Source organism: Pleurodeles waltl, chromosome 3_1 (assembly GCF_031143425.1).
Source record: "Pleurodeles waltl isolate 20211129_DDA chromosome 3_1, aPleWal1.hap1.20221129, whole genome shotgun sequence".
NCBI classification, from domain to species: Eukaryota; Metazoa; Chordata; class Amphibia; order Caudata; family Salamandridae; genus Pleurodeles; species Pleurodeles waltl.
Window position 1 is genome coordinate 136,617,577 of NC_090440.1, and position 25,729 is coordinate 136,643,305.

General features: G+C 42.6%; 1 protein-coding gene across 1 annotated transcript in view; it reads right to left on the reverse strand.

The window, feature by feature from the left end:
* Window positions 1-25,729, reverse strand: part of KIF18A (kinesin family member 18A) — a 221,245-nt gene that overhangs the window by 50,640 nt on the left and 144,876 nt on the right. The gene's annotated exons all lie outside the window — the stretch shown is intronic.

Genomic DNA, 25,729 nt, shown 5'->3' on the forward strand with positions numbered 1-25,729 from the left:
GTCTCGACGTCGAGACCGTGGAGACAGTAGATGTGAAAACTGTTGTTGTCGTCACTGTCGTCGACGGTGGTGCCGTCATCATCGACTTAAGTTCGAGAAATACCTTTTAGAGGTGGGAGGCTCAGATGAAGGAGAGCTGTGTGATGACTCCTTTCGACGAGGAGAGGATGTCTCAGATGAAATTGAGCCTTCTACACCCTTAGCACCTTCTTTATGATGCATTTTTTTACGTTTCCTGGATCTCTCAGCCTGTCCCAGGTCCTCATATCTGGACCTTTTATGCGGCCTTTCTGACTCCCTCTCCTTACCTGAAGTACAGGATTTTGCCTGTAACCATCTCTGTCTCTGAGGGTCTTTGCAGAGAAATTGCGGCATATCTTGCAGTCTTTCACCTGGTGTACTGGATATAAGCAGTATAAAAAGTCCTTATGTGGATCATCCACATGCAGCGTTTTCTTGCCACAGGTCTTACAAGGGCGGAAAAGGCCTTTCCTGGAAGAATCCGACATTTTCAGAGTTTTCTGAGAAAAAAATCTTCCTGTCAAAAGTAGAAAACTGAGCAGAGCTCAGGGAGACTCCCTTTACACGACGTGCAGTAGAAAATCTGAGGGAAGGAGCCTCTCTGCAGAGTATTCTAGAGGGCGCTGGTGCCTGATTGGCCAGGAGCCAAGTTTGGGTCCTTTCACAAAAGGACAAAGATAGGCTATATGATTCATTTGATTAGCATTATAGCCTATGGGATTTGTTTTTGGTGCTTATTGCTTTTCATGTACCGTGGGACTCCCACTTCGACGACGGGGATGATTCAAGCATGTGAATTTATGAAAGATCCGATACTGGATAAACTGAATATCGATTTACAGTCTACTACTACATCCAAGTTGGTAATATTTGAGACACTTTAGCAAAGGTCTTCAACCAGACTATTACTTCCTTTGGTTCCAGGCCTCTTAATATCTGCGATGGAACTTTTTCTGACTCCGGCTGCTGCTACATCATGCATGCAAAAGAAATACAGTCCCCTGGATCAAGATCAGTCTTATCTTTGCTCAGATCCAATGCCAGATTCAGCCATTGTTTCAGGGGAGCGCAAGCTTCATGCCAAGGCCCCATCTTCTACAGAACCTCCTGACAAGGAGAGCACGATATTGGATACAGTGGGCAGATAGGTCTGCAAAACCGCTGCAGTTTCCATGAAAGCTGCTAGTGCAACTGCTCTCCTAGGTTATGATGGGTGTCTTTGGGACTCCATTCTATAGTTCATAGAAGATCTTCCTAGAGTCCGGTGTCAGGATTTTCAAGAGATTGTTAATGAAGGAATACGGTGTCAAACCAAGTTATCAGTGCTGCAGCTGATTCCTCCGCTCTAGCTGTATATAGTTATTGTCATGGACTAGTGCTTCAGTGTACATTTTGGCTGAGATTTACAAGGTTTGAAACCAGAAGCCCACACCGGATTCGCAACCTGATTTTCTTTCAGGTAGTACTTTATTTGCTGATCGTGATGTCTAGGATGAAGTCCCCAAGCTGTCGGACTGGAAAAAAGGAGAGAATATAGGAGACTTTCCTAAAGCCCTTAGATCCACCACTATTTCCACGAGAGGATTCAAACCACTCATTGGTCAACAAAACAGCAGCAACAACAATCACCTCAGCTACAAAGACATCAACAACTGTGCCATTAGTCAAGAGGCAGAGAACAGCAACCATTTGTCCAAGCCACTAAAACAACGAGTAGCAAACAAGGAGTCATCTTTTTCCCCTCTTACGTTGCCTACTTTGGAAGAGGGAAGCATAAGTCTTTCCTGCCAGAGTAGCAAAGGATAACTACTAACAAATGGGTTCTGAACACTGTAGAGCATGGATACTGTTTCAAATTCAAGTGTTCACTACCATCTATTCCACCAAAGCAACCTTCCCTTTATCAACGGGATCAACTGCATCAAGAAGTATCCATCCTCTTGCAAAAACATGCAGTGAAAATCCCCTTTCACCTGGAAGGAATGGGAATGTATTACAATTACATTACAATTTATTCTGGTGAAGGAAAAAACATTACCCAAAAAACGAATACAGACCCATCTTGAACCTCAAGGAGACAAACAAAAGGGATTGCAAAAAGTTTTTTCAGGGTGATGGCTTTTCATCAGATCTAAATAAATGAACAAGAGTACCTCTCAACCAAAGAGAGCAGGGCTACTAAAATCAAATCACAAAAATTATCGTTGGTAATGACCAATCTAATAACTAATAATTTCATTCAAATTTTTAATAATCTCTCTCTCTCTATATATATATATATATATATATATATATATATATATATATATATATATATATATATATATATTATATACACACACATATACATACACATACACACACAAATACATATATACACAAGTGTGTGAGTGCGTGTGGCTTTAATCACAGTCTTGATAGAATAATTTGTAAATTAATTTAAAAAACTCAGCACGGATATAGAGATTCACAATAATGTGTCTTTTAAACATACACAATCTACTTTCACATTTCCCTGAGTCTCCTTGAAATGCCATCAGTAACTTCTAAAGACACTAGTGCCTATAGATCGTGTACATACAGCTGTTTTTTTGTCAATGCGTTTCGGTGGTCTTTTTATGTATATACACCACCTTCCTTAGGATTATTACATACTTAAAACGTCCATGAATATTAAAAGCGCAATCAAATAATTGTCTATAAATAAAAATATAAAACATATTACAGTCACACATAGCTTACATTTATACGAAAAATGTATAACTAGTCAACAAACAACTCATGGCTTTTATCGAACAATCCAGCATTCTTAATCTTTATCAATTAGGCTTCAGGCCCAGGGACTCCACAGAATCTGGTCTTTTAGAAAAATCAGAAACTATCAAAGTGACAATGGATAAAGGATTGAATGCGGTGTTAATTCTCTTAGATTTGCCAGCTTGGTTTGATAGACTGTCCCATCTAGTACTCTGTCAGCGTGTAAAAGTGATTGGCACCTGTGGACAGGCTTGGGCCTCGTTTCAGTCTTTTCTTACTAACAGAAGGGAGGCGGTATCTGTAGGCCAGGTCTCCTCAAGGGAAAAAATCTTCGGTTATGGGGTACCTCAGGGCTCATCACTTAGCTCAACGTTATTTAACATTTACATATGATACCCAATTGATCTTTGTCACTCAACAAGAATTCAATTGGCTCTGATCTTAATTTTAAGAAATGCCTTTCAAGTATTATCATTTGGAAGGAGCACAATAACCTAAAGTGCAAAAGAGATAAAATTGATACTTATATTCGGTTACAACAATTTGATTTCCTCTGGAGGCCTGACAATCTTATCCCTCCTCTTCCGCCTGTTAAGGTGGCTTAGGACCTTGGTGTCTAATTTGACTAGGTATAAAATTTGACTACTCTCTAAACTTCTGTTCTTAGGTTTTATCTTTATCCGTTACTTGTTTCTCTTTAGTTAAGTCATTAAATTGTTTTATTTTCTCCCTTTGACAGCAAGGAAAACCATGGCTCTGGCTCTCATTACTTCGAGGCTTGATTATTGCAACAGCCTCTACCTCCAAATTACTAAACATCTTCTACATACCCAAAGCTCCGTGGAGCCTCCGGCATGCTAGCCAGGCCGGGTGACCGCTGTCAACAAATTAAAACATCCACATGCCGCCGACTAACTGATTATCACAGGGGTGTGACTCCCTGCCCCAAAACTCTCCCTACTGCTTTAGTAGCCGATGCTGATAGACGGCGCACGAACCAGCCAATAGAAACAGAGGAGATTGTTAATGCAATAAAATCAATTTGTTCTGGAAGGCACCAAGGCCTGATGGCTTCTCCATCATTTTTTACAAAACATTCATGGCCTCCGTCATAAGGCACCTCAAAAATATCCTTGATCACTTTGCTCTCAAAGGCAAAGTGTCTGGTAGAGCCTCTGAAGCTACAATAGTGTTATTGCCAAGGAGGCGAAAGATCATTCAGACCCTAAGAACTTTCGCCCCATTTCCATCTGAATATGGAAGCTAAATTTTTTCTAAGATCCTAGCCAACAGGATAGGAAATTGCATACCCAAACTCATATACAACTCACAAATGGGCCTTGTTAAGGGTCGTCTCGCCAGAGATAATATTCGCATATTTTGCCATATAACATGAAAGTCCCACCTTTCCTCACCTCCGACAGCGGCAATCGCACTTGATGCAGAAAAGGCCTTAGATAAAGTCTCATGGCCTTTTCTTCATGGTGTTCTTGAGTCCTATAATCTTGGCAACTCATTCATTACTATGGTGATGGCTCTATATGTGCATCCTAAAGCAAAGATTAGAATAAACAGCTCTACTTCCTCATACTTTGACCTGCACCAAGGTACAAGACAGGAATGCCCCCTTTCTCCCTTGTGTTTTTCACTCGCCATTGATCCTTTACTTAAGCTACTAAATGCAGGCTCCTGAAATTAAAGGTCTTCAATTTGGTCCTGAAGTATATAAAACCGCAGCTTATGCGGATGACATCCTTTTCCTTTCAGAGGACACTGAACATGCAATTCCGACTATCACCAACATTATTCATAAGTACTCCGGGGTTTCGAGATACCATACATAAGGACAAAACTGGGGTCCTTCCCCTCAACCCATTGTGCTTTTCTTCACACTTAGGCAGTTCAGGTCTCAAGTGGCCACCCAAAAGTCTTAAATGTTTGGGAATTAGTTTCTATACCGATCTTACGGAAACACTACAGTAGAATGAATCACAGACAATCTCCCAAGTTAAGAGGTTTGTTTTCATCCTGGTCACTCAAACACATCTTGTGGTGGGGCAGGCTTCAAACTCTTAAAATGAGTAACTCTCCAATAGTTTTGTGTTCTCTATGCTACCCTAAAGCTGTCCTCCTCTTTCTTCCAGGAAATTGACCAAAAAACTTCAAAATTCCTCTGGAATAATAAAGGAGTGAGAATCTCATACAAGGACCTTACGTCAAGCTTTCCCCGGGGTGGGTGTAATCTGCTGAATTGGAACCTATATCAATCAGCCTTCCTGACTGCCAGAGCGCTACCTGGCAAATCCCAGAAACACCCAATACCCCTCAATAGTTGCAGGTAGAATATGACATATGTTCCCCTTTTAGCACTTTCTCGTTCATCACGTCACAACTCCAGATGGGCATCATCATGGCACAACCCTAAAATCAAGGCAGAGGCAAATGCCCATACCGCACACTTGTGGGTCTCCAAAGGCATTATGGTAATTAAGGACCTAAACGATAACAACAATGATCCGTTACCCTTCTTAGCTCTGGCTACAATGTACAATCTCTCCAACCTAGACTTTACAGTTTCCTAAAGATTAAAGTAATACTTTCAACATGTAATCTTATCATTCACTCATCTCTATCAACCCGTTTGGTGGTATGGCAATACTCAGGACATATTGCATCCAAGATTTACAATTTTTTTATCAGACCCACATTTAACGCAAACTTCGATACTGCACGCAAAATGGGCTAATCACTTCAACATATATGTATTTGACCACATCACTGACGGTAACTGGCCAAAAAAGTGGCAAATTAGCACTTTGCAATAAAATTGCCCCCTCTCATACACAATCCAATTTCTCATTTTATTTTTTTTCATTTATTTTTTTACAATGAATCTCCTACATTGGACCTCATCTAGGCTACATGAATGTAACTTGCGGGGAAACCAGAAATGCTGGAACTGCAACACAGAACAAGGTTCACGCCAGCACATGTTTTTGAATGCCAACACCTAGACTAATACTGGTGCTCAATTCAGAACCAGTTTCATCTATTTTTAACATACTATGTTTTTGTATGCCAACTCCTAGACTAATACTGGCGCCCAATTAAGAACCGGTTTCATTTATTAACATACCTGTAACACTGAGCTTCCAAATGGTAGCACTTAGCCCCTGGGCTTCTGTGAACACTTTGAGTCTTAAGCCCAATGAAACGGCTTTGTAAGACCTCCTTCTGATTACTGCAGTAACAGTCATACTCTCCAAATGGAAATCATTTAATCATTTGTCATCACACATGGTGGGCATGGGTACCATACCTTAGAGGGGCGCACAGCCTCCAGTCCAATTTCCATTCCACAACCCCCACCCCAATTTTTAGTGCAGTTTGGTGTTCCCTAGATAGATACATATCATTGGGTAAGAATGGGAAGATGGCCCACCCTCTATCTGGACATTAAGCTTGAACTCCCGTTCACTCACATTCCGTCTCCCCTCTCCCTCTGTCCCAGCTCTCTCATGTTTTGTTTATCTTGAGCATCCATCAAGGTGATACATGTTTAGTATACACATTGCTTTGCGCTCTACACTCAATAGCTACTAAACGTTCAAGTTACATCAGTTTGGTACCCACTTCTCAGCGAAGTTCGCTAGATCTGTCAAGGAGGATAATCACGAGTACACCCGGATCAACAGCATTCTCATATTGGTAACACATGTATTATTGTTCTCGCTTATAAGGCTAATATCCCCATTGCTTAGTCTTTTCGCACGGCTGACCCACAACACTCTCTATGTAATTTGTATATTATATGCGGGTCATGATTGTTTTGAATGGTCATCCTTTACCTGTATTGCAATGATATTTGCCTGTTTGTCCTTATATTAAAACAAATAAACTACTTTGAATGCAAAAAAGAAGCAAAAAGCGTTTGTGAAGGATGTTTTTAAAAGCTCACTATTATTTCTGCATAAGTGCCTTTTAGGGGTATTATCTTTTTTTCCTTCTAAATTTTTGAAGTAGTTTAATAAAGATTGGCAATATAGCCTGTTTTTAAGGCTGCAAAATGTAACATGCCTGTCACATATGTTTCCTGGCCTTTCAGAAGTAAGGTGAAGTAGATGTGACTTGAAAAGAACTGCTCCGGGCTCCCCCACATGTGGGCGGAACTATTCAGTGCTTATGATTATCAATGGAGATCCTCTCAGCGAGAAATGTTGTTTTCAACAAGTCTCATATACCCTCAAGCTGGTTTCGTCCCTACTCTTATGCTTTCATATAGATTTACCCCATTAGCTGACACAAAGCATCAGCACCATATGTTTTTGTCTATAGCTACATGTAGACTTGTTCATTTTGATGCTGACTAGTGCTCAATGTCCAGATTAACTTTTTCCTGATCCCCCGAAGATTTTCAAGGAGATGCAGTAAGGCGCATCCATTTGAAGAAATTAATTCAACACCTTAAACAATGCAGGCACAGCAATAGGCCGAACATCTCAAATTATCTTTCTATCTCCTTACAGGTGTAGTCATTTTATTAATTCTTTCGATTAAAGGTCAAATCATTTTCAGCACGTTTTACTATGAATCTGCAAGCCAGTCATGCTTCACTGACACGTTTTTGGATAAGTCTGTTAATACGTTCTACAAAGTAAGTTGTATATGCTGTAACCATAATGCAGTTTATAACCCTGGCAGCACCACAAGTTAAAAATAATTGAGCACCCACCCTGTACATGTTGCTTAAAGAAAATAAGTTAAAAAAAATAAATCCCTACACCCCAAATTCAGGTCTCTAAGAAATTGCTTTTTTGGATTTTATATTCAGTTGAAGCAGTACACTGCGCACTTAAGGCATAACACGCACTTAAGGCATAGCACACAAACTTAACTCAGACTCTTGTTAGTGAAAGGTTTCTACCCAAGTACGTCATTATAAAATCCTCGGGGTACAATGAGTTCTTAATGTTGAAGAGGGATAAGTACAATAGAGTGTACAGCCATTTTATGGAAGTAAGTTCATATATATTTACTTCTTAACTAAAATGTTACAATTGGCGAGAACATTCAAGCTTGGGAGCAGAGAACACTTAGAACTTAAGTAGCGAATGAAATATACTTCAGGCCGAAAGTAATTCATGAACAGGTAATTAGTTCCCAATCTAGTTTCTAAAAACACAGACAAAGAATCATTCAATAGGCATTATTTATTTAATATCCCCGGGGCCTATTGGGCCATTCCTCTATACAATATATTGTAATAAAGAAAAATGATCCCAATTCCCCAAAAGGATTAGGGCTTGGTGTTTTATGAGGTGTGAGAGAAAGCAATTCCACTTGCGATAAGCGTCCTAGTACAGGAACCATTTTACTACATCTACACCAACTGAGTCCATGAACGACACATTTGGTACTTTCATTAAAGGATAATGAAAGGTGACTGCACCTTGAGATTTCTGCGTATGCGGTCAAGTGGTAAGAGTAAGCAAACATAATTGACTTCATATTTTTAGCACAAATGGAAGTTGTACTCTTACAAGAAAACCATACTTACCAAGGCGTGAAGCTTATACAAATCAAAATCCCATCACAATGAAGCCCCACAATGTATACATGATACTCCTAAATTCTGGAAGTCGACATTTTCTAATTGCCATGTCTTATGGCCTTAACAGTGACACTGCACTAAGGCTTACTCTACCATAATTAGGAGTGATGAAAAAGAGTCCTTCCAAAGTCTACTAACACAAACATTGTTATAAACAATGAATCATCAAATGCCTGAAATGGTTAGCAAACGGAGGCAGGTCAAGTGCCAGTAAAATAAAACAAACTTATGAGGAGGCAATAACCTACGTCCATCGATCAAACCTATTTACATTGCGCCCACAACCCCAGGAAATAGTGCCTTGTGCGTTGACCGTGTGCAAGCCTTTCCTGTCCGACTCCCCAGACTCGCAATACTTTATTAAAGTATACTGAATGCATTCTTCGATTTTAACGAGTGAAACATTATAGTGCCACCAATTAGCTCCCCAGAAATGACTTCTAAAATAAAAAACACAGCATTCCCAGCGGACCCCCGCTACCCAAGACCCACCGTGAGCCAGAGAAGCCTCGACACTCATGAATGAAACTACGACGAATGGGGTGCCAAGAACTGAAGCCTAGTGCCTTCGGGTTGACAAGTAAAATCCATCCAATTACTCTGGAGCTGAAATATGGACTTTTAAAGGGAAAATAATGATCACTGCAAAACAGGTGGCCGCTGTATTTCAATTCGGTTACAAAACAACTTCCTTCCCAGCATCTTGAACAGATCACATAAATAGGAATCAACTTAACAAAGGCGACACTGTATGGATAAACAGCCCTTTACATGTGTTGTCAAAACACTCTTCCCCATCTGAAAAACTTCATGCATATTCCCTGGGACTGAAATGCATAATTATACCCAAAATGTATCAGATCTTTAAAGTTCTCCCAATTCGGTCTTTCACATAATAAAGTTTTAAGATTCTCAAATCGTGCAGCGTCCTCAGTTTAGAAGTGATTTTTAGACACGCTGTTATAATATGGGTAATTTACAAGGATGATACATAACCAGCAACAATGTATTATCTTACAGTAGTACCACTGAGTGGGTCTGCTGACAGCGGCGATGAAGCAAGTGCTATGCCCTCAATGCCCATGTGCCTGCCCACTACTTTAGATTTTTTTTTTAGTACTCCACAAACCTACTTCGATAGAGGCCGAGGGTTGCATGTGAATCTAGAAGAGCTTCAAACCGCAAAACAATTATTACAGACAAGTAACTGGCTTCTTTTGCAGTGTGAACAATCTTCTAGATTCACATGCTTTGCACAGACTACTTGGGACGAGGGTAGAAGCAGTGTGCAGTGGAGCAGAAGCAGAAGGGCAGTGGAGAAGTGTGGCTCAATGGTTAGAGCGGCAGACCCTGAAGCAGAGATCTGGCTCAAGACCAGGGTTCAAGTCCCGCTTCAGCAGGTCTTGGGCTCAATTCCCCTTGACCAGATAATTCTCGCCTCGGTACCTTATCTAATTCATGGGTCCCACTCTGCAACTCTGGGCAATAGCTTGCTTAATCTCCACAACGGCCCCAACAGCGCTTGGATGCCTGGCTTCACCCTGGGGGTGCTCAGGAGTGGGTGCCTCACAGGGAAAAGCCAGGAGGGGTTCCATAGCGGTATGAGTACAGCGCCTTGAGACCCTAACGGGTGAGTAGTGCGCTATACAAGTGCTAATTTACATTTTACATTTAGAAGAGGGAGTGGGTGTGAATAGATTTCTCGATACTGTTTGGCCCACTGCAACCTCTTTTCATGATTCGAAGCCTACACATTGTTTTGCAAAGGCGTGTTCTGAAGACAATGTGACTACCCTACAGATACCTTGCATGGAGACATAGGCCATAAAGGCTAGCCAAGCCTATTTTTCCTAGCTGAATGTGTCCTTGGTCTGGCCACTAGTTATCTTGTTGACTAACGAGAAGTAGAGTTCATTGGATTGTACTACCCGTCTAGCAACAGTATTTTTAGTTACAGTTGTACGTAAGGCCTGTGTCTAGTGTCCTATGTAGAACGTTTACGTTTTCCTGATGTTATGTGCAATCTGCATGCAGTGAATATTTGCTCTTTTGATATCCATGGTGTGCAATCCTCGTTTAGCAACACTGGAGGCTCTCTGAAGAAGGCAGGTAGGGTTATGCACTGGTTAGTGTGAAAAGTTGACACTACCTTAGTTAAGAATTTAGGGGGTGTTATCTTGACTGACAAGTGAAAAAACTGTGACCATCAATATACATTGCTCCCAAGTCTTTGGCCATGCTATGATGTTTATTGTTTGGATTCCCCTGTCCCACATTCAGTATCAGTTCTTTCAATGGTCCCTTGCATTCTTTATTATTCAGGGTCCCCTTATCCTTGTGAGATAATGTATGACTTATAGTGTAAGCAAGTTTATTTTGCTCTTTCTTTATAATAATTTGATTGTCAGTAAGAAAACTTCTTTCTATGTGAGATGGATAAGTGAAGGTCCAGGATGAGTCTGGAGGCGGCGTTCTGGATGAGTTTAAGTTTTTTGATGTTCCTAGTTGAGGTGCCGGCTTAAAGGGTATTGCTGTAGTCGAGCTTGCTCGTGACTAAGGCATGGGTGACTGTTATGCGACAGTCTGCTGGGATCCATCTGAAGATCTTCCGGAGTTTGTGGAGTGTGTGCCAGCAGGAGGAGGTGACAGAGTTTACCTGGCGGGTCATGGATAGGGAGGAATCGAGGATGATTCCAAAGTTGAGGTGTGCCCGGTCGGCGCAGTGGGGGCGCTGAGGAATGTGGGCCACCATGAGTCATCCCAAGGTGAGGTGGCATTTCCAAAGATGATGAGCTCCGTCTTGTTGGAGTTGAGCTTGAGGTAGCTTTCTCTCATCCAGGTGGCAACGGCTTCCATTCCTATGTGAAAGTTCCTTTTGGCCGTGTCTGGATCTTCGGTGAGGGAAATGATGAGTTGTGTGTCATCGGCATATGACACGATGTTCATATCGTGGCTTCTGACGATGGCAGCAAGAGGGGCCATGTATACGTTAAACAGTGTGGGACTCCGTGAGGATCCTTGGGGGACTCCACAGTTGACTCCTGTGGGTCTGGAGGTGTAGGGTGGGAGTCTGACCCTCTGCATCCTCCCGGAGAGGAAGGGGTGGAACCATTCCAGGGCTCTTCTGCAGATTCCTATGTCATGGAGTCTGGTACGCAGAGTGCTGTAGGAGACCGTGTCGAAAGCCGCTGAGAGGTCAAGGAGTACAAGTGCTGTGGTGTGGCCGTGGTCCAGGAGTAATCGGATGTCGTCGGTGGCTGCCAGGAGTGCTGTCTCCATGCTTTACTATTCAGTGCTAGGAAATAATTTTCACGTACAGGTAACTGATGTGTCTGGTTGATTCCTGTGTTGACAACAGTCACCTAGGTAAAAGCCCATGTGTACTCCCCCCATCTTTTGGTGAAGCCTATGGAAGAGGTGCAGAGGATGGTCTCATTAGTATCACATTTTCTGCATTCTACAAATTGTTTTTCCTGCTTACCTTAGCTGTTGCAAACACTAAATCGATCCAATTGTCCACTGTTTCTGCCCATTGATCATTTAACCATTACTGAACCAGCCTCATGTGAACTCGCATTTAGAATTAGGGTAATAAGAATGCCATCATCTCCAACAGCTTCCTTACTGTCCTCAATGTAAGAGACTGAGATGTCTGGTAAACGTGAGCTGGGAGCTATTTTTCACAATTTACTGAAAACCATAGGCTCTGTAAAAGAGTTACCACCTTTTCCAATTTGCACGTATATGTTTTTAAAATGTGCTCACCTTCTACAGCTGGTCATCTAGATAAGTGTAGATGTGTGTGGTGTATATTCGGAGATGCACTGCTACTACTGCTCGTGTTTTGGTCAATACTCCAGGTGTGATAATTAAGTGAAAGCGCATGAGCTTAAAGTAGTAATGTATCGCCTTCATCTCAAACCTGAGAAATCATTTGTGAGCAGGCTATTTGGGGATGTAAATATAGGCATCTTTTAAAAGTATCACTGCCAGATAATCTCCCTTTCATAGCAGTGGTATAAACTCTTGCCAGGTTGTCAAACCTGAGAAATCGTCTGCGAGCAGGCTGTATGAAGGTGTAATAATAGGTATCTTTCGATGTACCACTGCCAGATAGTCTCCCTTTTCTATCAGTGGTATACACCCTTACAATGCTGTCCTTTAGAACTGCTGCACTTTTTTACAAAATTGTTCACAAACCTTACATCTAGAAAAAGGTCACACAGTAATGATTTGACTTAGGACTAGAAAGTAAATGGAGTACACACCTGTGTTTCTTTTTTCGAGTGGGACAGTCTATACAGCATCCATCTGCAGTAGTTCTTGCACTTAGGCTTGTAGGATTTGCAAGTGTTGTTTCTTGGTCCCTGGTGTTTAGTTGGTCAGAGGTTTCGATAGAACGTCTTTACAACAACTGAGTCCTATTAGGTGTATCAACCACTCTGTGGGAATGCACTTCCAGTTATCTAAGGAGTCTTGTATAGTTGTGTGCATGTTATCTTCTCTTGGCTTTACTCTACCTAGAAAACAGGGCTTGGGCTATTTTTGCTGCCATTGGATGGGCTGCAAGAACTAACTTTCTGCAGTTAGTCTTTGGAACACATGTACTGTAACACGTCCAACCCACCCCTCTTGCCGGATGCGATTCCCTTCTTCAAGAATGGTCTATAGACCTGCATAGCCCTCATTGCCTTGGCAGTCGTGCTTGCCTTTTTCATTGCCTCAAGAGTTTGGTCTACCCCTAGACCGAACAAATGGTTTTCTATCAGAGGCATAACCACAACATTTGCCTTGAACTCTATGTAAGTACCTTGAAATGCACAAAAGCATACCTTTTCAGGACTGTGCCAATAGCAAGTTCTGTGTTTGCTGTGTCTGCTGAGTGCAAGGCCGATTTTAGGTCAGATTTGTTCTTGCTTTCTTCAATAACCGTTTGGTCCTCTTTTGTTATTCCTCTTGAAGATGTGACATAAGGTCTCCTATGCTTTCCCAGTGCTGATGTGCCTGTCTATTAAGAAGATCACTGGAGTTGGCTAGCCACCATTGGGTGGTAGCCGCTCTCGCCACCTTTCTAACCCCTGCCTCTAAACATTCAGTGGACATTATTCGTGGGTCCGCCTCAACATGCCTATTTTTTTAAAACCATTTGGCCCTTGAGAAAATGGTCTATACTTTTTCTCTATGTTTGGGGTCACTGCCTTCGAGGTTGTTGCTTTAGCGGATGCTTTTTTTGCCTTGTTGGATTAAAGACTGATAGAATGGGGAGAAACTATTCTTTCTTGTAAACAGAACACAGTGTTTTTACTAGAAAGCATGTGTCCTACTTTTTTATTTCCAACTCCACAACAAAGGCCTCTGCAACCCTTTTAACCACCTTATGGTATGTAGAAATATCATCCAGAGGAAATAGTCTCTGCCTCAACATCCTCCTCCAGTGTTCATTTGCATCTGTGAGACAGCCGATTTCTTATAAAGCAGCTTGAGTGAAAATGTATTCTTTATTCCCCATTCCATGTCCTGCACTACTTCCTTTTGCATTTGTCCTGGTTCTGGTGTTTCTAGGTCCTGTCTCACCCTCTTGATCCCTCAAACGCTTAGGGACCCTGTGGAAATACAGTGTCTTTGAAAGCTACCTTTTTTCCTCTTTAAGATTTCTATTTCTACTTCCAGTGCTCTGTTTGTTATTTCAACATGGGAATTTTCTTTCAAGGGCCCGTCCCTCATCAGTTGAGGTGCGACCCTTTGGCACATCCTTACTGATGCTCTTTCCTTTATACATAGGGTATGGAAGAGTCTGTAATTTCTCTTACTGCATGCTTTGTGGACGTAGAGGGCTTCATCTTGTGTGATTGATGAACCAATCCACATTAGGTATGTTGGAAATGGTCGTTTCTGCAGGGTTATCCCCAAACTCTTTGCCTTCTTCCTCCTATTTTTCTGACCTTGTTTTTGTTGGCTTTAGGACTCTGGTCACTTTACAACTGCTACCCAGTGCTAAAGTGCATGTACTCTCTCCCTCAAACATGGTAACACTAGCTCATACCCAAATGGCATATTTACTTATAAGTCCCTAATAAAGCGTAATGTTAACCTATGCAAGAGGTAGACCTCCCAGAAGTGAAAAACTAATTTGGGAGTTTTTCACTCTCAGGATATGTAAATCTAAAAAGTATATGTCCTGCCTTTGAATTACATTGCACCCTACCCTATGGCTTACCTTTGGAGTGACTTATATGCAACAAAAGGGAAGTTTAAGCCTTGGCAAGGGATTTCAAATGACAAGTCGACATGGCAGTATAACACTGAGTTCAAGCTGCAATGACAAGCCTGGGACATGTTTTAAAGTGCTAATTAAGTGAGTGGTGCAAGCTGTGCTACGGTCTCACTTATAGCATTTAAATTGACATTATAATTAGGTATGGAAGAAAGGTCTTAACATATGTTTAAAAAAACCTGGAAAAACCAAAGGTTAAAATGATATTATAGTTAGGTGACAAAGTCAGAAAAGAAAATGTAACGTTTAAAAACAAACAAACAAAAGAAAAACACTGAAATCCACTATTTATAGTTCAGTGAGCTAACTATAACTTGTGCCCTTGCCATGCACTGTTCATGACTTCACATTACATCACTTACTGCCTCTTAATGACTTTAAGAATCTAGTTATTACTGAAATTGATACATAAAGAGAGAGGTACTCTTTAACTGGCATGGAGGGTCTATAGGGGCATGCATGGGGGTAACAAAGACTTAAGACGTGCAAGATTGTTAAGCTCTAACCCTCCTGCCCAGCTACCCCCAATGTAAGAGTCAGATGACAACTTTAACTCAAGGAATGAACCCACAGGAAGCACGGTAAGCAAGCCACCTAGGACATTAAAATAAGTAATTCTATTAACCTCGTGGAGAGAATGGCTGATCCTCAAAATCTAGCTAAAGGGAAAACACAAAGCCCTCAAATGGACTTTAATGAGCCCATGGTTTTAGACAAGGCCTCCATCCGCACAGCACCGCTGCCGAACCAGCTGAAACAGCAGGCAAAGGAAGTATGAAACATCACAGCAAAAGCCATTGCCAACTACCACTGAATCCATATTCTGCCTCAACGCCAAGCAAGAGCACCATGATCAGCAAAACCCAGAGGATGTTCAGGCAACATGAAATTACATCTCCTACCTTACAACTGAGGAAAAGGAGGAGATAGTAGCTTCGTACGTGCAGGGTACTTCCCTCACATGCAGCATACCCTAAACCTAAAACAGGGAGGGAGGAGGATCCACAGACAAACAATGCCTGGTCATCCGTATTAAACACTATGCAGCTAACACTGGGTGCTCTACATTATTAGTCGAATAAAACGGTCTTACACATTTCACTGCTCAACACTTGCATTTTTGGTCGCTGGCATGAATTTGAAATTGGGCGATCTTAACAATCGCATTAAGCAAACCCAGTCTGAAGTACAATTACCACAACCAAACTGATCTTGTTCCCCCAGTCCTGGATAAGCTAACCTCCCTCCCTGCCGTGGTGAGCGACCTACTCATGGACATAAAACAAACTACTAATCCAACAACAAGAGCACAGACCTCTGACCCTAACTTGGAATCCTGGGGGCTACCAGAAACTACCTTGCACAACTCCCTATTTTTAGGCGGATAGGACCAAAAAACTTAGGCTGCAATCAGGCAAAACACCCAACCTCCCACAGAAGAGATATTTTGTTTTTTTAATGTTGTTTTACATAGGTTCAGTTCAAATTTCGACCTGGCAAAATAAACTTCTTGCAAGCACTAAAACTTCCTTTTTAATACTTGCGTCACCCCAAATGTATGCTATAAAGGCTCATAGGGAAGGACACATTGTATTAAAAAAGTAGGACTTGTGTTTAAGTTTTACATGTCCAGTCAGTGAAAGTTCTAAATCGTTTTTCACTGTTGCAAGGCCTATCTCTCCCATTGACTAACACTGTGTTAGCTTCTAATATTTAATAAGTGATAACTTTAGATTGGGATCAGGTAAAGATATGGTATTTTACACTTAAATGAACTGTAATTCAAAATACTCTTTAATGGTAAAGTCAGATTTTAAGTCACAATTCTGAAAATGCCACTTTTAGAAAGTTAGCATTTTCGATTCCCAACCATTTGTGCCTCTTCCAGTGTTCTGGGTTCTGGGGTGCTGTTGGGGTTTGTGTATTTTTTTCCAGACAGTGACACAAAGAGGCTTAGGTGTGCCCAGGATAGGCCACCCTGGCAGGATAACAGGGGAGGAGATGTAGAAGGTACGGAAAAAGGACTGCCCTGCTGCCAGAGGATTACCCTGCTGCTGAAAGTTGCCTTGGTGGAAATGAACCTGCTTTCCTAGATTCCAGGTTAACCAGTTGGCTGATCTCCTGTGCGAGCTACGGGGGACAACAAGCTCCACAGGCCTTCCTGCAACTGGCCAACTGACCTGATGCAACTGGACCTGCCTGATCCCTGCTGGCCTCTACTAGAGTGAGTCCCTAGTCTCCATGATTTATCTTCCCAGGTCATGGACCTTTCTGGCTGTCATCAGAGTGTACTCAAGAGTACTTCTCTGCAAGAAAATGGGACAATCTTGAAGTCTGGGCTTCTTGCGATTGAGCCCATTCGTGCTCAGACGCTACCTCAAGCAATAATTGGCATAGATCGGTTCCGGTGAGATCTGCTCTTCTTGCTGCAGCAACCAGTAGCAGTGACCGGCAACGTGAGAGCCACACTTTGCACTACAGTGATAACAGCCCACAACACCCGACCTGGCTCCTCACTCTACAGCGACAACCATCTGCAATGCTCCACCTGCTCCTCATGGCCTCCTCCACAATGAACAGAACTCTTTGTGCCACACTCAAAAGGTAACTTTGCAGTGGGGCTAACCTGGTCCCTGTATCCATCTCAAACTCCATTACAGTCAGCAAGAACTTGCGACTTCCTCCAACTCAGCACGACCAGATGACTGCAAGTGGCGCTTTGAGATTCTAAGCGGTATTTTTACTCAAAACCTTAAAACTGAATACCTCCGGCTCTAATGATTGGATTTTTGTCATTCTGGTATCATGTTATTTATTTTGTCTTGTGTTGTATTTTCACTGTATTACTGTTTCTGTTTTGCATAAATCCTTAACACATTGCATCTAGGTTAATGCTGACTGCTTTGTCCCAAGCTATGCCAAGCTACCAGATCAAGCACAGATTGATTTACTGACTTTCTGTGGTTCACCTGGACAAAGAGTGTGGTTGTTGCTCGAGCAAGATTTCCAACCCTCTCAAATAGTAATGCTTTTTCTGGAGGATATAGTATCTACCTGTGGATTAGTCACCTTTTTAATATCCCCATGAGCAAGCATTCCACAGAAACATTTTTTCTTAGCTCTCCCATATCGACGAGGATGTCACAAAGCTACGGCTCTGCACACGGCTCAGTCTGTCATCATCGGAGCCATAAGAGGCCCTGGTTGGCATGCTGACATCAGTTTCCGCCCACTATTTGTGTGTCTTCAAGGCTAACGGGTGAAACCAATTTCATGAAAATCACTTTTTATGGAAGACCTATTTAAAAAAAAAAAAATTACATATATACAAACCTTGTATTTCAAAACAAATGCAAAATATATACACACATTCTAATAGATTTCTTTTTGGTATATACAGACAAGCAATATTCAGTGAGGAATCAATAGGTAGATACTGTATCCACCAGAAAAAGCGTTACTGAAGGTAAGTAACTTGTTCTTCTGATGGATACATCTACCTGTGGATTCATCACCTATTTAATAGAATCCCCAAGTAGCCCCACACTCGGAGTGAGTGCCTGTCTGCTTATACCAAAAATCTTAATACACGGCACGAGCAAAGGGACCGTCCCTCCTCACCTCGGAGTCTAAACAATTGTGCTTCACAAAGGTGTGGAGGGAGACCAAAGATGCCGCTTTACAAATGTCAACCACTGGGACACCCCTAGCCAAGGCAGAGGTGGAAGGATTAGCTAGAGTTGAATGAGCTCCAATACCTTCAGGAAGCTCTTTATTCGCCATGACATAGCAGATCTTTTTATACAGAATGATCCATCAGGACAATGTCCTCTTCTGCACAGCCTTGCCTTTCATCTTGCCAATGCAGCCAACAAACAGCTGACCGTCCAGCTGGAGATCATGTGTCCTGTCAATATAGAAGTCCCTTTAGGGTCTAAGCGATGAAGTCTTTCCTCCTCCTTAGAAGATTAGGGAGGAGGATAGAAAGTAGGAAGGATAATAGACTGACCCAAGTGGAATGGAGTAACCCCTTTTGGCAGAAAAGCAGCCCTGGTTCTCATTACCAACTTATCTGTGTAAAACGTTATGAAGGAATGCTTCACACTTAACGCCTGTAACTCACTAACACATCTAGCCAATGTTATGACAACCAGAAATACAGTTTCAAACACAAGAAGTCTCAAAGGAAAACTAGGTAAGGGTTAAAACGGAGTACCCATAAGATAAGTCTAAACCAAATTAAGACCCCACTGAGGCATTATAAATTGAGTGGGAGGGTACTTTCTAGTAAGCCCCTTAATAAACCTTAGCACTATAGGGCTATAGGGGACTTAAACAGGGAAGGTTCGACAGGTAAACAAAGGAAAGCCGAAAGGGCAGACAAATATCCCTTAGCTGTTGCAACTGCACATCCTTGCTGTACTAGGAAAAACACAAAACATATAATATCAGACAAATGGGCTTTCAAAGGGTCAATTGAATTTTCTGCACACCACTTAACAAACTTAGCCCATCTGCCAGCATAAATCGACTTGGTGGAGTGTCACCTGGTGGATAAAATAACATCAACCACATTGGGCGGGGGAGGTGTGGGGGGGGTAGAGGGGGGGCAGCGGGGCGGTGTTGGGGAAAGAAGAACTTTTAATCGCCATGGAATATACGTGCAGAGTCTGGATGTGGGGGTGTAGAACCTTTCCCCTGCGACTGCAAGAGGAGGTCTTCCCTGTGAGAAAGACAGAGTGGAGGGTACAGTGAGAGTTGAAGTAGGTCTGTATACCACACCCTTCTTCGCAAATCTGGGGCTATTAATATGACTTGGGCCTTGTCTTGGCGAATCTTGCTCAGAACTCGAGAAATCAAGCGTTCTGGTGGAAACGCGTAAAGCAGCTGGGAGCCTCAGACCAACTGAAATGCATCCCCCAATGCTCCCTGCATCGGATACTGGAGGCTGCACAATGACGGGCAGTGTGTGTTCTTGTAAGTGGCAAACAGGCCTATCTGAGTGGTCCCCATTGCCTGAAGGTGTGTAGAACCACCTCTGGATGGAGAGGACACTCGTGATCGGCTGACAAATGCCAGCTGAGACTGTCCGCACGTACCTTTAGAACTCAAGTCAAGTGAATTGCTACAATGCAAATCTGGTGGTCCTGAGCCCAGAGCCGTAGAGCCTCTCTGCAGAGAAGACTCAACCCTACACCTACCTGTTTGTTTACATGCCACATAGTAGTAGTATTGTTTGTCAAGGCCTTTACTGACTGACCACAAATGGAAGGGAGGAAGGCCTTGAAAGCTAGACCTACTGCCCGCAATTCCAATAGGTTGATGTGTAACAACTGTTTTATTAGGGACCAAATTCCTGTGAGCTCAAGATCCCGCAAATGCGCTCCCCACCCTAGAGTGGAGGCAGCCATTATCACTGTGGCCACCGGAGGTGGAGGACAAAACAGCTTCCCTTTTAAAAGAGTGGTGTCCACACCTCACCAATGAAGATCTGCTGCAGTATCTGACTGACTATCTGAGACCTCTGTTGTGCTGAAACCACTGCTTGTGAAGGCACCACTGAAGGTCCCTCATGTGCCAGAGTGCATGGGTGACCAATAAAATGCAGGAAGCAATCAGACCGAGCTGGCGTAAGACCTTCAGAACTGGAAACAGCGCTCCATTATCTTAATCATTACCTGAATGTCTTGAATCCTCTGCGGCGGAGGAAAGGCACGATTCACTGAAGTGTTCAGTACTGCTGCTATGAACAGGGTGCGCTCAGAGTGCTCCAGGTTAGATTTGGGCACGTTTATGGAAAAGCCCAGGTTGTTCAACAAGTGAGTTGTGAACTGCAAGTGACACAGCACCCACTCTGGACACCTGGCTTTAAGCAACATATTGCCCAGGTAAGGGAATACTGATATTCCCCCTTCTGAGATGTGCAGCAATCACTGGCATCACTTTTGTGAAGACTCAAGGTGGGAAGTAAGATCAAACGAAGGACCGCAAACTGGTAGTGTTGTGATCCCACCGTGAAGCGGAGATACTTCCTGTGCGATTGCAGAATTAAGATGGGAAAATATGCATCCTGCAAATCAATTGAAACCATCCAGACTTCCTTGTCCAGCACCAAAAGCACATGTGCCAGGGTCAGCATTTTCAATTTTTTCTGTTTGAGGAACCAATTCAAAACCCTGAGGTCAGAAATCTGACGTAAATGCAAGTCCTTTTTGGGAAGCAGAAAATAACGTGAATAATATACCTGACTCATTTTCCTGCTCTGGAACTAACTCCACTGTGCCTTTCAAGAGTAGAGGTTGGACGTGCTGTTGGAGTAACAAAAGATGTTCTTCTGAACAAAAACTTTATTGGGGAGGTAAAGAATAGGGGAAACTCCCAGAAGGGAGGGGCATACCCATTTTCTACAATACTCAACATCCACAGGTCCGATGTAATGGAGCTCCACTATTGCCAAAAAATGAATCAACCTCACTACCACGGGTAAAGCATACAACAAGATGGCGGAACTAGGGCTGCTTCCTTGAAACATTGGCCGGGGAGGAGGAGGAGGAGGAGGAAGGCTGATGGGTGGCTCCACACTGCCTTTCCTGGTCATGCCCTCTCTAGCTTATATATAGAGGGTTTGGCTGCTGTAGCTGCTGATATTGCTGTATTCCTTGAAAGGAAAAAGATCTGCTGAATCCACTGAACCACCGAAATTGTCTATAATCTTTTGGCTGTGATTCCAGGCCCAAAAATTGTGCTTCAAACTTTTTTAAGGCAGAGTCAGCTTTTGACCCAAGCAACTTTGACCCACTGAATGGAAGATCCAACAATGCTGTTTGCTCATTAGGTGAAAACCAGATCCCCACAACCATGCATGCCTTCTAGAAACCACTGAGGTCCCCATTGCTCTCGCCACAGATTCAGCAGTATCCAACCCTGACTGAATGACTTGGTGTGCAGCAGCCTGTCCATCATTTAAAGGTTCCGCAAAATGGCCTTGAACATCGTCTGGCCACTTTGTGAGTATCAACTTAGCTGAGTCCATTAAAGCATGCAGGTAAACACATAACATTTGTTGATTTTAATGCCACCTTTTTTGCTGAGTGTTCCATTCTCTTTGATTCTCTATCAGCAGATGATGTAGGAAACGATCCAGGAGTGAATTTGGAAGAACACAAGGCCTGCACAACCAAACTCTCAGGTGTAGGATGTGAGGACAAAACCAATGGGTCTCCCGGAGCCTGTTTGTACAGTTGACCCATGGGACCCGCAGGTGCACCAGATGGAGTCAACACCCTGGTAAAGATACCATACATTGCATTCAGAAAACTCAAGGGATCCGTCCCTCGAGATGGAAATGCTGGATAACTGTTCCTGTGGAGGAGGAATAGGCTTTACGGAAGACTCATACTGTACCTTTGTCTCAGGATCAGAAAGCGGCAAAGTCGGGGCCAGAGTCGGACTCAGAGGCGATGTTGGTGTGGGCTCTGGAGATGGAGAAGAAGATATCTCACATCTCTCGTCTCGACCTCTTCAACGAACCAGACTTTGGAGATTCACCCCTCAAAGAATGCCACTGAGAAGAGAGGCCGATTCTTCTGGTGCTTCCTTTTTAATGATTTAAAAGAATGGGGCGCTAGCGACTTCGATCAAGGCCGTGACTTTTTTCTTGCCTTGCTTTGGCCATAAACAGCTTCGCCTCTCGCTCCTTCAGCGCCTTTGGATTTCATCTTTTGGCATGACAGCAAGGTCTTGATGCTGTGATCAGAACTTAAGCATCAAAGACAATCTTCATGTAGGTCAGTAATGGACATCTGAACCTCACATTCCCTGCACAGCTTAAAGCCCAACTTCCTAAGAGGAGACATCTCTTACCACAACAAAGTGTCACAGAAGAAACTATCTAAGAAGTATACAAAGTAACTTCGAGATTTACCAGGAAAAACGTTACACGTCGAAGGTGCGGAAAAAAGAGGGTCTCTTATGGCTTCAATGATGTCAGATGGAGTTGCATGGCTTTGTGACATCCTTGTCGATGTGGAAGAGCTAAGAAGTTTCCATAGAATGCTGGTGCATGGGGATATTCAAAAGGTGACGAATATACAGGTAGATGTACCCATCAGAAACCCAATTTCTCATAAGGCTCTACAGTAGTTTGTGGTTGAAACGATTTTAGTTACTTTTTTGGGCCTACTTTCAGACTTTTCCATGTTTTCACAGGTTACTAACTGAGTATTCCACATTCTTTTTCCCAGCTTAAACTATTGTTTCTACTTCTTCAGATGTGCTACTTCTGTACCGCAGCTACGTTCAATGGATGACTAAGATACAAAATGAGTTTTCGGGGCAGTTTCTAAAGACAAATTTCACCCCTTCAGTAAAACTAGCAGTAACCTACTTTTCTGATGCTTTTTGAAGGGTATTTTCGAAGGGTTCCACCTTGGATGAGCTCCAGTTTCTTTCTTACAAAGAAAGAAAAAATCAAAGACGTCTATGGGCAGGCTCTGCACCCAACCCCTATGGAAGGCCAACCATGACAGGGCACAGCCTTAGGCCCCTTCCCTCAACCCCGCACGCATTGCCAGCCTCCCACTGCACAAGGCTGCAAGCTGCAGGCACAAAGGGGTTGGCTGCAGTGCCTGAGATCTAGTCAGGCCCTGAACCCAACCTCCCACACCCACATGCAGCCAGCACCCTTCAACCATGCACAGTGGAGAGATGGAGGGATGGGGCTTTTGGGAGATTGCCCTCTGAGCAGACCCTGCTCAACTTCTCCGTTCACACGGCCTTTGGCCCCCTACACTGACCCCATTCCATGGATGGCTAACTCACTGCGATGAACGTCCTTTGCCTTGCACAGCAGGGGTTGGACACAAGGCCTAGCCTACTGAAAGATCAGACATTCAACTCTCCACACCCACCCCACTCTCACTATAACAAATATTTGTATTTATGCTTTTAATAAGATTTTTGGGTACTGCATTACTCCTGTGGTACTGGCAAAATACCTTTTTCATTCATACTTTCTGTGGTACCTCCACTATAAGTACTGCAGAAGTACTGCAGTACTAATTTTACTTAAAAAAAAAAAAACATTTAGAAAACCTAACCATTCTTCCTGTCTAAGTGTCAACACCCAGCCATCCACAGCAAGGGTGTCAGGGACAAGCTTAACCTGCAAGCAGGCCCAGAACCCAACCCACTCATGCCTTACCCCCACAGCTGGCCTTCCCTTTGATGTATTGTGTGCCTAAACACCCCCCTCCATCACAGGTGGCCTGTGTGTACATCCTTTGGCCGCGCTTAGTAGGGCACCCCCTATTCACCCCGTGAACACCCAAACCATATTCCATTTTCTTTTTTTTTATTTCTACATGAGTACTACAGTGCTGCCACGTAAGGTTCACCCACATGGTACTGAGGTGCTGTCCAAGCTAATTGTGCAGGAGTATTGCAGTACCTCACGGAAAGGCCATGCTGGGCTCCACAGTATTCATTTTACTTTTGGGCCCTAGAAGTTCAGTCTACGTAAACAATAAAGGGGGTCAGGGTAATTTTTTTTACACATCTCTAAGATACGGAGACAGAGTCCTTGGGACCTCTATTGGTGGTTGCAACATTTTTCTCTTGGCTGCCGCCAGCCAATCATTCAGTCCTACAGCACCAAAAAGGCCAATGGGCCGAAAAGACCTCAATCGGAGGACTCTATTTTATTTGAAATTGATGGTACCATTTAAACAAAAATCACAAAAAGCACAGTTTCTTAGTAAAGTTCTAACTTGCCAAATGCAGCCGGTTTTTCTGTTATCAGACAGCAAGGTTTCCTATGTCAATTAACATGTAAAATCAACGAGCTGAGGTGGATGAACTTTTTTGGGAAAATTTCATGCAGCTTCAACAAACATCACCAAAGTTATTAGCAAAACAAAAGCGTTTTTTTATATGAAAACTGTATTCTAACTCTTAATACACTGAGGCGACTGGCAAGGCATAGTATATCTATCAATAGCCATAGCCTGCATGGTAACCAGAGCATAGGCGACTCTTGTCCAAATAAAGAAACTCATTTCAGCTTGACAAGGAGCCTCGTTTACAGCTAAGTGCAACAGTTCAAGAATACATTTCATGGTGAGATAATGAAAATAAAGAAAGGACAACTTAATGACTTTAAAGGCACTGAAGAGCATGGGAAAATACTGCAAAAGTACACATACCTGGTATCTCAGATAATGCTAATTCAAAATTATAGTCAATTTGTAGTCTATGATTCAAAATAATGGTAGGTCGACATTGAGGATCCGAAATAGTCGTGGTACACCATTCAATCTGAATGCCCCCTTTGCAAGCTATAGCTATTGTTAGAGGTCAGTAAAAGAAGCATTCGGTGCTGCCAGCTCCCTCCCAACGTCCCTCTGGTGTACTGTGGGCTCAGACTGCTGCAGGGACAGAAGCTGCCTTTTACCTTAAAAACAGGTTTAAAAATAAACAGATGCTCCCTTGATCTCTTCTAATGCAGCCACTGGCTTAAAGACAGCTGCCGGGCTACTTGCTTTTACTAAGAGGAGACGCTGTACTTGTATGCCCTAGTATTATATAGTATTGTACTCCTTGGCCTAAGTTTATCTAGCTAGCAGGTCTTTGAACTCTGAGAGCTAGCTATTTGATTGATTTGTTCACATACAAATCATTCTCACAAAAATCAAATCAAGCTCATTGGTGAACTCTTTAAATCGCTAAACCCGCATGAACCCTTTAATTAACCCATAATCACTGGGTACTGTATCTCCTGTGATGCTGAACACCTGTAATGTCGAAGATACAAAACTATGGCAGGAAGTGTAGATCTACTGCTTTTCAAAAGACAAAGATTTTACATTTTTAACAATACTTTTTGTTAATTATTTCAAATACCATTTAGGAATATGCAGAAAATCAACGTCATCTGTTTTGAAATCCAAAAAGTACGGAACATAAGACATTTAGATATTTTCTTCATGACAATTATAAAAAAACAAACCATGGCTACCAATGTCAGGTTCATCCTATTCTGAATAATACACTATAGGTGTTATTTTTAT